We start from the raw sequence: 12,953 nt of genomic DNA, 5'->3' as shown, positions 1-12,953 counted from the left end.
AGTCTTCCTTGAAGCCCATTTGCTTCAGATCTTCTTCACCATATAGATGTGACAGAAGAGCCCAAGTGCGATCAAACACTTCATGGAGGTAGTAGTCGTTTTTCTTCACTACATTATATGTGGAAGTCATGTTGTGAAGAATAGAACCAAACTGACGGTTAACCCACTTGTGGTTGCGATCCACCTTCTGGTGAAGACTTATCATCAGTTCACGATCAGTCAGCACACGAGGAGTGGTAGCTTGAGGACTTGTCTTGGTAGCATTGGCAATAGTATCATGAGTGGCAGAGTCATCATTGGTGGAGTAAGATGCAGCTTTGCGGAACTGACCATCCAATGGACGAATGCCTTCATCGATAACGGCTGGTGACTTGCCCTTCTCATCAGATGAGGAAATTGTCCGCTTGAGGACTTCAATAGGGGGCAAGTAGCTGAGGTGATTCTGAAAATCAGCCTTGTAGTTGAGTGAAGACCTTGTTCTGAGGAATCTCATGATCCACGACGCGTAAGGCTTCAGCTCAAATGGAGAAAGTGCAACATTCGCCAGAGTCCTCATGAAGAAATCGTGATAATTTATGGGAATGCCATGCATGATGTTGAAAAGCACGTTCTTCATCATTCCGATAATTTCTTCATCGAATGAGTCATGGCCTTTGATGGGACTCATGGTCTTCGTCAGAATGCGGTAGATTGTTCTTGGCACATAGAGCAATTCCTTCACGAGGAATTTGGTCCTTGGAGCTTGTCTCGACTTCAGCGGCTTCATGAGCACTTGCATATAGTGATCAGTGAGTTCAGGCTCATCATACAGACAACGAGCATCGTCAGGTGGAGGGCTGATTGGTAGGGCACGAAGCAATTCAGAGGCTGGTGCCTTGTAATGAGTGTTTTCAGTCATCCAGTCCAACACCCATGAGTTGACGTCAGCAACATAGCCTGTGATATGCAAAGTTGCGTAGAACTAAAGAATAAGTTCTTCATTCCAATCAACTATGTCAGAGCAGAAATTGAGCAAGCCAGCGTCATGAATCATGCTGAGGACTTGAGAGAAGCAAGGCATGGATTCCATGTCCACAGTAGGAATATGCTCATGATCGAAGACTTTGTCCTTGTTGAAGAGCACTGAGGAATAGAAGTTGGCCTGGCTGGCAGTCCAGAAATGCTTCCTTCTAAGACGAGCATTGCCATAGGGGTTGAATTCCGTGAAGAATACGTGCTCGCCAAAGAAATCATCAGCCTTGAATTTTTGCTTCTTGGAGAAAGGATCCTTTGGCTTGGGCTGAGGAGTGTCAGTCAATTGCAGCACTACTTCAGGAATCGCAATCTCAGGTTCCTCAGGCTGAGGAATTTCAGGCTCTTCGACAGCTTCAGCCTGGGTCGTCAACTTTTCATTGACAATTTCTTCAGCACTAGTGGCTAGAATTTCTTCATGAATACTTGGTGTTGCATGAGGTTCTTCAGATCCCATTTGCACTTCAGTGGCGGCAGGGGACTGAGGAATAGCTTGAAGGGGAGTGAACATTGGAGAGTTGGGATGTTGACTGTCCCAAAATTCATCATTGAGCACAGGAGTGGTACAGCCAATGTCCACATCCTCCTCTTCAATTTATTCAACACCTGCCTCTTCAGCAGTAAACTGAGGCAAAGGTGAGGAAATGACAGGTCAATATAGTCAAGGATCAACTTTGGATCCAGCATCAGCGGCACAGTGCTGCCTTTGGCTCTAGTGGCCCTGGCTTGCCTGTCTCTGATGATTTCGGCAAGTTCTTCATCATCAGCCTCATCATCATTAGAGGGTACATGGAAGGCGACCTGCTTCTTGTGAGGGCTTGGGCGAGTGCCTCGTCCAGCAGTGGCCTTTTTCTTCAGCAGAGAGGGGCCAGCTAAGGAATTTCGAGCAGCTGAGGAGCTTGCAGATGCTCCAGAGGCAATAGAGAAGCCTTGAGTCCTTTGGCACGTGGCGAGATGCACAGGTGCCGAGGATTTTGTCGGAGCAGTTGAAGACTTTGACGGAGGAGCTGAGGACTTTGAAGGAGCAGTCTGAGGAATTTTCCATGAGGGCCTTGAGGAATCTGGCCTTGATGGCATAGCAGAGGAGCTTGGCCGTGAGGGCATTGAAGGTGAAGCACTGGATTTATATGCAGGCTTCTTGTGCATTGCCTTTTTTGGCTGACTAGCAGAGGCCTCAGTAGAGGCAGCAGCAGCAGAGTCTGTGTTGAATTTCTTCATATACTTGGGAGTGACATATCTGTACTCCCTCCATTCTCGTGCCCATCTCCTATCTATCCTTTGTATGCGCACCTTGCACTAATTCTTGTCCTCTTTGCCGAATTTGGCTTCATCAGGTGTGCAGTAGTCCTTATATATGTCCTCAGGGATTTCAAACGCAGTATTGACCTCAGGCCTCTTTCCTCCCTTCTGTGGCCTTTTTTCACCCATTTTCTTCAGCTGAGGAATATGAACAACTGAAGTTTCTAAAGAGGTATGCAAGTTTTCTTCGAGGAACGCTGCAAATGAGTTAAGTTGATGAGAACCTAGTGATTCAGCAGCAGACATTTGTACCTGTGAACAGAGTATAGTTGCGAGGAATTTGGAGAGGTCATATGCGTTCTCAGAATGTTTTTCAAAAAGAATAGGTTTTGAGGAATTTGACCAAATGAGTCTTGAGGAATTTCACTAAGCGTTCTTTGTCTTAGGTTCCAGAGTTGCGTAGATTGAAAATCCACACAATTGAGGAATCTTGAAGAAAATCATTGCTTAGAGAAACGAATCAAGAGCAGATGACATGTGAGGTGTTTATGTGTGTGAAGAATTGAAGAATAAACACTTTTGAAGATTTTTAGGAAAACTTGAGAATCAAAGCGAGCAGTTAAAAGTAATTTTTAATTACTGAAGTGAAGAACACGATGAACTGGGAAGAACAGAAGTGAAGTTCGTCAGGTCAGATCTTCCACGCCCTAACTCAGCAGAGGAAGACGGCTATGGCGGCAGTGCAGTGAAGAAATCCGCAACCGGTGCGAGTACAACGGTGACAAGGTCGAGGCAGTGAAGCTCTTCCTCACCAGCGACGATGAAGTAGCGGCGGCACTAGGGTTTTTGTTAGGACCCCGACTCAATGCCACATCGATCTAGCATGTAACACCTCATATCACTTTGCGGCCTCACGCACGGTATCCCCACGGGTGTCGCCTTACCTTTGCCCGGGACCGTTTGCGCCTTTTGGCACACGTATATGATAGTGTCGCTAGCATCCATATGATAAGGAGCCCGGGCTGACATGGCTAGTCGTAAACCCAAAGTGGCACAAACTTACAGGGACAGGCATCCATAACCCAGCATCGAACGTGTCGGTCATCAGCGAGTGAATCCAGGCTTTAGCACTAGGCTAGCAGGACTCCGGTGAACCGGGCTGTAGCGGGCTAACAGGACTCCGGTATTCATCGCGTGACATTTCCCCGAAGGGACAGACATAGGAACGAAGAAGGACACATGCCGGCCAGCCTAAGTGTTCTGGAGCAGTAGCAAGCTACCATGGCTCAGTGCAAGCACTAGGAGACATTTCCCGGTAAGAGAGGCTACTAAGGATAAACAACTAGATAGTCAGATCCCACACATACCAAGCATTTCAATAACATACACACAATATGCTCGATATGTGCAAATACAACATGGCATCACAACATGACTCAACAACTCAAGTATTTATTCAATAGGCTCCAAGGAGCGAGATATTACAAACATGGTCTCTTGACCCAACATTCAGAGCATACAAGTCAAAGCACAAACGGAAGTTTAACATGTCTGAGTACAGACATCTACAAATGAAAAAGGCTGAGAAGCCTGACTATCTACCAGATCCTGCCGAGGGCACAAGATCATAGCTGAGGTAACAAGCTAAACGTCGAAGTCCACGCGGTACTACTAGCGAGGCTGAAGTCTCTCTGCAAAAACATAAATTAAGCAACGTGAGTACAAATGTACCCAGCAAGACTTACATCAGAACTAACTACATATGCATCATTATCAACAAAGGGGATGATGGGGTTTAATTGCAGCAAGCCAACTTTGACTCGGTGGCTATCCTGAACTACGACTGCAAGTAACTCTTTTGAGGTGGCGCACACGAGTCCACATATTCACCATATCAATACACCACTATGGATCCGCTCCCGTCTCCCTATGAGAACACCATCCATAGCACTCACGCTTATCTTGCGTATTTTAGAGTATCCACTTTCACTTGTCTATGAACTGTACAGGCAACCCAGAAGTCCTTTACCGCGGACATGGCTATTCGAATAGATCATATTAACCCTGCAGGGGTGTACTTCTTCACACACGCTCTCACCACTTACCGCCGTTTACACGACATGTACTCGGCAACCTTCAAGCGGAAGCCCAGCGAGGGTGTCGGCCATGACCTGACTAACCACACAAGTCTCTCGTCCAGGTTTATCGCCTATTCGGGTTCCATCCGCAAGGAGATCCGGCCGGGGTGTCGCTCACGGCCCCAAACGATGTGAGCAGGATTCCCAAGCCCACCTCGACGGGTGGATCTACGCTTGGTACACCATGCCACTGTGCCTAGTCTGTCCCAAGCCCACCTGTACCGGGTGCTACTTGGTAGACTACTAACACTACCTACAAACACCAGAAACTAGTTGCAACTCCTGGACAGAGATCGAGTTGATTAATAAGTCGAGAGAGCTTGGAGCGCCCGGAGCCCAATGTGTGGTAGTAACTGATCATGGATCACAAACACAGAACTCAGTTCCTGAGGACGGCTGCAATGAGACAACCCACCATGTACTCCTACATGGCCTCTCACCGCTACCTTTACCAAATCGTGTTCGCACACTTAGTTCACACACAGTAGGACATGTTCACACACCTCCGATTCATTCCTGATGAATCAGACCTGACTCAACTCTAAGCAGTAGCAGGCATGACAAACAAGCATGAATGAGTAGGCACATCAGGGCTCAAACAAATCCTACTCATGCTAGTGGGTTTCATCTATTTACTGTGGCAATGACAGGTCATGCAAAGGATAAAGGGGTTCAGCTACCGCAGCAAGTAACAGATGAATCGGTGTTGTCCTAATGCATTAAAAGAGAGCAGGAGCGAGACAGTGGGATTGTATCGGAATGAACAAGGGGGTTTTGCTTGCCTGGCACTTCTGAAGATAGTTTATTTCTTCATTGGTGTCACCGATCACATCGTCGGTACACATCTTACTGAGAGGGGACAAGCACCGACAAACAAAGAAGAAGCACAATCAATGCAATGCACAATATGATGCATGATCATGACATGACAATATGTTGTGGTTTGAGCTAATGCAACTAGCAGCAAGTTAAATGAAGTTGGTTTGAACCCTAGGTTCAAATTCAAACTCCATATGTGCTTATTTAAATGCCAATTATTCAATTTGTTGTATACAGCAGATTTAAGTTGTTCAAACATGCATGAAAATGGTACAGATGGATATATTGGATTTTTTGATCATTTTTCATATATAAATCTTTGCATTTGGAGTTACAGATTAATTTCTATGAATTTTTGAAGTTTGCAAGATTTTCTGGAATTTCCTATATAAGAATAAATCCAGAAAAGGATTTACTGCGTCAGCATGACATAGGTGTGACGTCAGCGGGTCAACTGGGTTGGCCTGGTCAAACCTGACCAGTGGGGTCCACTGGTTAGTAGCTGGGGCTGGTTAGTGACACTGACAGGTGGCTCCGGTCAACGGCTACGTCAGCAAAGTCAACATGACATGTGGGGCCAGTCAACAGCCATGTCAGCGCGGTCAAAGCTGACGGGTGGGGCCCAGGTGGTTAGTTAAACTTAACAGAAAATAAACAAATATTAATTAAGGGCGTGGGGCCCATACGTTAGTGAGAGAGGGCTTAATTAGCAGGGTCATTAGCCCCTAATGATGGCGCCACGTCAGCACATCAGAGACCAGCCGGCGGCGACCACAGAACACGGCGGGGGCACGCCGGACTTGTGCTAGAGACGTCGGTTTAGCGCGCTGAGGGCACCAGGGCATAGCCCTTGCTCTTGCGCATCCAGAGAGCCAAGTAGGAGGGGCTGGGGTCGAACGAGCTCGCCGGAGTCGAGCTCGTGGCGGCGGCCAGCGTTCGGGAGCGATCGAGTATGGTGCTAGAGGGCATGGGAGGGGGAGCTACTGGTGGCTGCAGGTTCCTGGAGGCGCGCCGAGCACGCTGGTGTGCTCAGATACGGGCTGTAGTGCCCGTGGCCTCGTCTGCACCATCGCCGGCGGCGAGGAGCTCACGGCTTCGGTGGAAACGGCGGCTGTAGGATGAATTAGGTGACGGGGTATGGGGGAAACGGTGCAGAGGCTCACCGCGGTTCTTCTGGTGCAACTGGAGAGGCAGGGGAGACACGGGGTCCGGCGGAACGTCGGCGGGGATCTCCGGCACCCGAGGACGGAGACGGCGGCTCTGGCGGCGTCCAGGGGCTTCCGGCGCCGTGCGGCTTGTTGAGGAGGAAGAGGGGGACCAGGCCGAGCTTGTAGGCCTATCGGGGAAGCGAGGTGGATACGGTGGACACGGCGGCGGCGAACGGTGGCGACGAGCGCGCTCGGGTGTTCGCGGGAGGGAGAAACAGAGGATGGGGAGGAGGTCCAGCGAGACAGGGGAGAGGTGCAAAGGGTCCGGGGGTGTCGTGGCGTTCACAGCCGCGTCGAGGAAGCGGCGGGAAGCAGGAGGTGGCGCGGAGCATGGCTTCGCGCGCCAGGCACGCGCCCGTCCTCCTGGCAAAGGAAGAAGACAACAGGGGAGGTGGCGGTGGTGGGCTGGGCCAGTCAGCTACAGTGCTGGGCCGGTTGGTCGGCTGCACAGGTGAGGCCAGGTAAAATTCCCTCTCTCTTTTATTTGTTTCTGTTTTCTATTTTGTTCTGTTTTGTTTTGATTTAGTAAAAATATTAAACCACTTGATAAAATGCTAAAATTAATTATGTGGCTAGAACTAAAATATACCAAACCACGTAAAATGTTCCAGAATTATTGGACGTATATTAATTATATAAGAAATATATATCCAATGCAAATAGTTATTGAATTAATTCAAAGGCCCAAAATAAATGTTTCTGAGATACCAAAAATATTGGTTTGACTTTTACATTTTGCCAATATTTTCAGAGACTAAGAGGAACATTTTCTTGGACTCATTTGATGAGATTTAAATGTTGGTTATTTTTAGGGGTATTCTGAGGCTTTGACAATTCCTCAATTCAAATTTCATTTGAATTTAAACATGATGCACACATGGAAGCTGGCATAGGTCAGACTAGAATTAGGGATGTGACAACTCACCCCCACTAAACAAGAATCTCGTCTCGAGATTCAAGCGTAGGGTAAGATGAAGGGGAAACGCAAACTAGTATAATCTTCACGATCTAGGGTGCACTTCATAAGAGCGTTGATTCGATCACCATCATTGTCTTGTCGTCTTGCTCTGAGAACTCCAGCCAACATGACAACGAGAGGAGAAGGAGACTCTAGAAGGATCGATCTTCTCGAAGATCGAACAACTTAGGATCAACTCGCGGAATGAGGCATAGCAACACCACTCGAGCTGAGACACGAAGCACACATCTAGAGGGATGGAGTGTAGCAGATGACGAGGGTTCACTAGGTAGACAACAATTCCACGCTTAAAAGGGTGGTGAACGGTTGTCAACGTAGTGAGGAGTTGAGTTGCCATGATACCACAACGAGACACCTTAGGGATGGTGACTCGTAGATATATCCCCTTAGGTGGCAAAAAGAATTACCTTTGATTCAGAGATCATTGAAACTCTTTATACCAGCCTCAGGCAATTCTCGAGCGATCGTTTGGAGGGTTTCGGTAGAATGGCATACCCGGATTAGAATAGATGATGTGGATTACTTTGTTGAAAACAACTCAAGGGATGATTTTGCTTGCGCGTGCTCTCCAGAAGTTGAGCATTTCCATATTCATCAAGGTTTTACCAACATCTGTGTCAAGGATCCTGGCAACACAACATACCACCATGATGAATAGTGATGGACGATGCAGATGCAAACGAAGATAACACCTTCTTAGATTTCACCTTAGCGAGGCCAAGGAAACAGAATCTGGATGATCGATCGAGAGACATTTAGCACTCTGCTTCTAATGTTCTCCTTGATGTGCTAGTGTAACCCATTCATAGATATGGTTTGATATCTAGAACATCAAGTAAAAGGTTGGACTTCGGGAACACAAAAATCCATAAGGAACAACTAGGGAGTAAATCCTACGAAATCCTTATGGAGAGGTGGCCAACTTTCTCAATCAAGATACTACAATAGTAGGTCTTTCGGCTGGGTGTGTTGGCCACGACATCCACTTACCGGTTACGGAGAGGCCAGTATTATAGTTCTTGGGAAAAGGTCCAACCATCATATCTGCCTGAGATTCAGATCTGGTTGGTGTCAGAATAATCCAGACTCATCGAGTCTAGGAAGAAAAATGAAAGTTTGCAACATAAATCGACGGGATGACGTTGCGAGATTCTCGGGGAATGAACTACGATAGCAAGCTCCAAAACATGAGCTGGTTCTGCTACAAATATGTGAACACGTTGTCTGAGACAAGCATGACCACATAGTAGTCTTATAATAAAACACTACCGAGTTCTGGTAGGGAACCATCATCGAGGATAACGAAGTCCTAACATAAGTCATGATTCTTAAGAAGGAGCTTCTTCTCCCTGAACAAATCAATCAATGGCTTGGTGTGCTAGGGATACGTAAGGAATGAAGATGATCAGTCTATCAGACCATAGAATACTTCGCACATGCATGACTGACTTGGGATGATTCCGGAGGAAGCAAAACTAACTTTCTCGAATTCACGGTGACAACTTGCACCAATTGCACATGAATTAGAGGAATTCACTTCTTTCATCCAAGCATATCCTTCATGAACGGAACACGAAGATAATGCTTACACAAGTTTCCAACACTAGCCTGATGTTCATCATGAATTATGGAGGAGATAAAGATGTTGTCGATGGGCTCAACAACAATTCATCCAGGTTTCCATATAAAAGGAATTCCATAGTTAAGTGAACACGGTTATAGCGTTGGTAAGACCAAAGAATATAATGGTGTATGCTCGAGGAAAAACCACGAGTAAGACAACATCACGAATATCGTTGGTTCTGATTTGATTTGACGATAGCCCATACTCAAATCAAAGATTGGATAAGATAATAGATCTAGCAATTGACCATGAGGATCAACCAATGAAGATATCGTCTTTCTTCAAAACACACCAACACCAGGATATCCCTTTGAAACGAACTAAGTTAGGTAAGCTTTTATCTTCCAACTCTCCAAGTTGTCGTTTAGCTTAACCAACTAGCTCAGGGGTATCCAACACGGATTCTTGGAGAAAGGGTGGTTTCGAAAACCAACTTGGTCACGAGATCAACATAGCAGTCAGGTGACAACCTGGTGATACTTCCGAGAAGATAATCAAAAAATCACGAACCAACGACATGTTATTAAGCTCCAGAACAATCTTGCTTTTGAGGCAAGGCGATATGATCAAAGTTGCAAGGGATTGGCACTATCCTAACTCATTGATCGAAGGGTGCACCGAAAATAAGGACTAGGTAGCACGATCAGTCTTAGAATGATGATTCAAGAACCAACACGCTAAGAATGAAATTATTGTCCTTTAACTACCAAGCAACAAGGTTGCTAGGAGTATTGATTTCACACATCACGATTCACTTGTCGACATTCCGGTTGCAACAACACGGGAACCGAGAAATGAATAATGATGGAGAGAGTATCACTGTATCAAGAGTTCATAGGATGGTGTGCAATTCCCATGATATTCCTGATATAAGATGGTAATACTCCAAGGTGGAGCAGAATTCAAAAGCTGGGTTGGCATTTTGATCTGCGGAATACAACTGCTTTGACCAAATACTAGATATGGATGAGGTACTGGAGTTTGTTTCTCCTAGTCATTCCAGAATAGAATGGCTTGACGGACCACAAGAGTAATAGGCATCGATGAACGAATGCACGCATACTCTTGACTATCAATTGAAAGACGGGGGTCAGCATACAACTACGGAGGGACAACTCAAAGGAACATATGACTTTCTGAGTTGTGGATGCATAGGTTAGTATGTCGAGTCAAATTCAACATATTTCTTTCGGATAACCCATGCAGAAAGGTAGAACAGGCAGAGTCACGATATAGAATGGAGAACTCATCAGGAGCACTCTGGTTGTGATCTTTTGATCCAACAAACTTCTGCCATAAGTGGTTCATAGTATTCGGAAGAAGGAAATACCACGGACCTCGAGGACTAATTTAAAGGTTACTAGTAACCTAAGGGAACTAGTAACACTATCAACATGAAGTAGGGTGAGTCTCGGGTTCAAGAACCCAGGGATAGAATACCTACTACTAAATGGCATCACGGGATGCTTTCAAGAATAAAGGACAGAATCATCACACTGGGAACATAAAGCATGTCTGGATTACTAGGTGATACTCTAGACAACTAGGTCATAATAATAACTCCAACATATACGTCGAGGCAATAGAGTACCTCAACTCACTGATTAGTGTGGTTAACCTGGCCAAAAAGGTCATCGAAAATAGAGGGAAAGGATTTTGCAATTGCATCAGATTATTTAGAAACCTGGGATGACTCGGACAGCATAACGGTTGTAAATGCTCAAAAAGATTTGGGACATGCTACAAAAATGGTGGCATAACCACTTAGAAGCACAATATCAAGGTTCCGAGGCCAACTACGAATACACGGGAGTAGTAGGAACCGAACTGAAGATTAGAACCATCAATCCTACAAGTCTACGGATTAGTAACACGTGATCCTGATAGAAGGAAGAGAGAGCCTAGTTCCTTAACCCCGCAGGAAAGGTAAGACGACTCAGATTAGAAGGGCATAAGGTATAAGGAGTAAAAAGAGCCTTACGTTCCATCCCACAATCAATTCCCTTACATAACTATAGAATTTTCTAGACTCAACTTCGACCAGTTTGGCTTGGTAATCCTATAGGCAGTCAAGCTCTAATACCAAAGCTGTCAGGACCCCGACTCAATGCCACATCGATCTAGCATGTAACACCTCATATCACTTTGCGGCCTCACGCATGGTATCCCCACGGGTGTCGCCTTACCTTTGCCCGGGACCGTTTGCGCCTTTTGGCACACGTATATGATAGTGTCACTAGCATCCATATGATAAGGAGCCCGGGCTGACATGGCTAGTCGTAAACCCAAAGTGGCACAAACTTACAGGGACAGGCATCCATGACCTAGCATCGAACGTGTCGGTCATCAGCGAGTGAATCCAGGCTGTAGCACTGGGCTAGCAGGACTCCGGTGAACCGGGTTGTAGCGGGCTAACAGGACTCCGGTATTCATCGCGTGACATTTCCTCGAAGGGACAGATACAGGAACAAAGAAGGACACATGCCAGCCAGCCTAAGTGTTCCGGAGCAGTAGCAAGGTACCATGGCTTGGTGGAAGCACTAGGAGACATTTCCCGGTAAGAGAGGCTACTTAGGATAAACAACTAGATAGTCAGATCCCACACATACCAAGCATTTCAATAACATACACACAATATGCTCGATATGTGCAAATACAACATGGCATCAGAACATGACTCTACAACTCAAGTATTTATTCAATAGGCTCCAAGGAGCAAGATATTACAAACATGGTCTCTTGACCCAACATTCAGAGCATACAAGTCAAAGCACAAACGGATGCTTAACATGTCTGAGTACAGACATCTACAAATGAAAAAGGCTGAGAAGCCTGACTATCTACCAGATCCTGCCGAGGGCACAAGATCGTAGCTGAGGTAACAAGCTAAACGTCGAAGTCCACGCGGTACTACTAGCAAGACTGAAGTCTCTCTGCAAAAACATAAATTAAGCAACGTGAGTACAAATGTACCCAGCAAGACTTACATCAGAACTAACTACATATGCATCATTATCAACAAAGGGGATGATGGGGTTTAACTGCAGCAAGCCAGCTTTGACTCGGTGGCTATCCTGAACTACGACTGCAAGTAACTCTTTTGAGGTGGCGCACACGAGTCCACATATTCACCATATCAATACACCACTATGGATCCGCTCCCGTCTCCCTACGAGAACGCCATCCATAGCACTCACGCTTATCTTGCGTATTTTAGAGTATCCACTTTCACTTGTCTATGAACTGTACAGGCAACCCAGAAGTCCTTTACCGCGGACACGGCTATTCGAATAGATCATATTAACCCTACAGGGGTGTACTTCTTCACACATGCTCTCACCACTTACCGCCGTTTACACGACATGTACTCGGCAACCTTCAAGTGGAAGCCCAGCGAGGGTGTCGGCCATGACCTGACTAACCACACAAGTCTCTCGTCCAGGTTTATCGCCTATTCGGGTTCCATCCGCAAGGAGATCCGGCCGGGGTGTCGCTCACGGCCCCAAACGATGAGAGCAGGGTTCCCAAGCCCACCTCGACAGGTGGATCTATGCTTGGTACATCGTACCACTGTGCCTAGTCTGTCCCAAGCCCACCTGTACCGGGTGCCACTTGGTAGACTACTAACACTACCTACAAACACCAGAAACTAGTTGCAACTCCTGGACAGAGATCGAGTTGATTAATAAGTCGAGAGAGCTTGGAGCGCCCGGAGCCCAATGTGTGGTAGTAACTGATCATGGATCACAAACACAGAACTCAGTTCCTGAGGACGGCTGCAATGAGACAACCCACCATGTACTCCTACATGGCCTCTCACCGCTACCTTTACCAAATCGTGTTCACACACTTAGTTCACACATAGTAGGACATGTTCACACACCTCTGATTCATTCCCGATGAATCAGACCTGACTCAACTCTAAGCAGTAGCAG

Source organism: Triticum dicoccoides, chromosome 2B (genome assembly GCF_002162155.2).
Source record: "Triticum dicoccoides isolate Atlit2015 ecotype Zavitan chromosome 2B, WEW_v2.0, whole genome shotgun sequence".
Classification (NCBI taxonomy): Eukaryota; Viridiplantae; Streptophyta; class Magnoliopsida; order Poales; family Poaceae; genus Triticum; species Triticum dicoccoides.
This window is presented reverse-complemented; position numbering follows the sequence as displayed.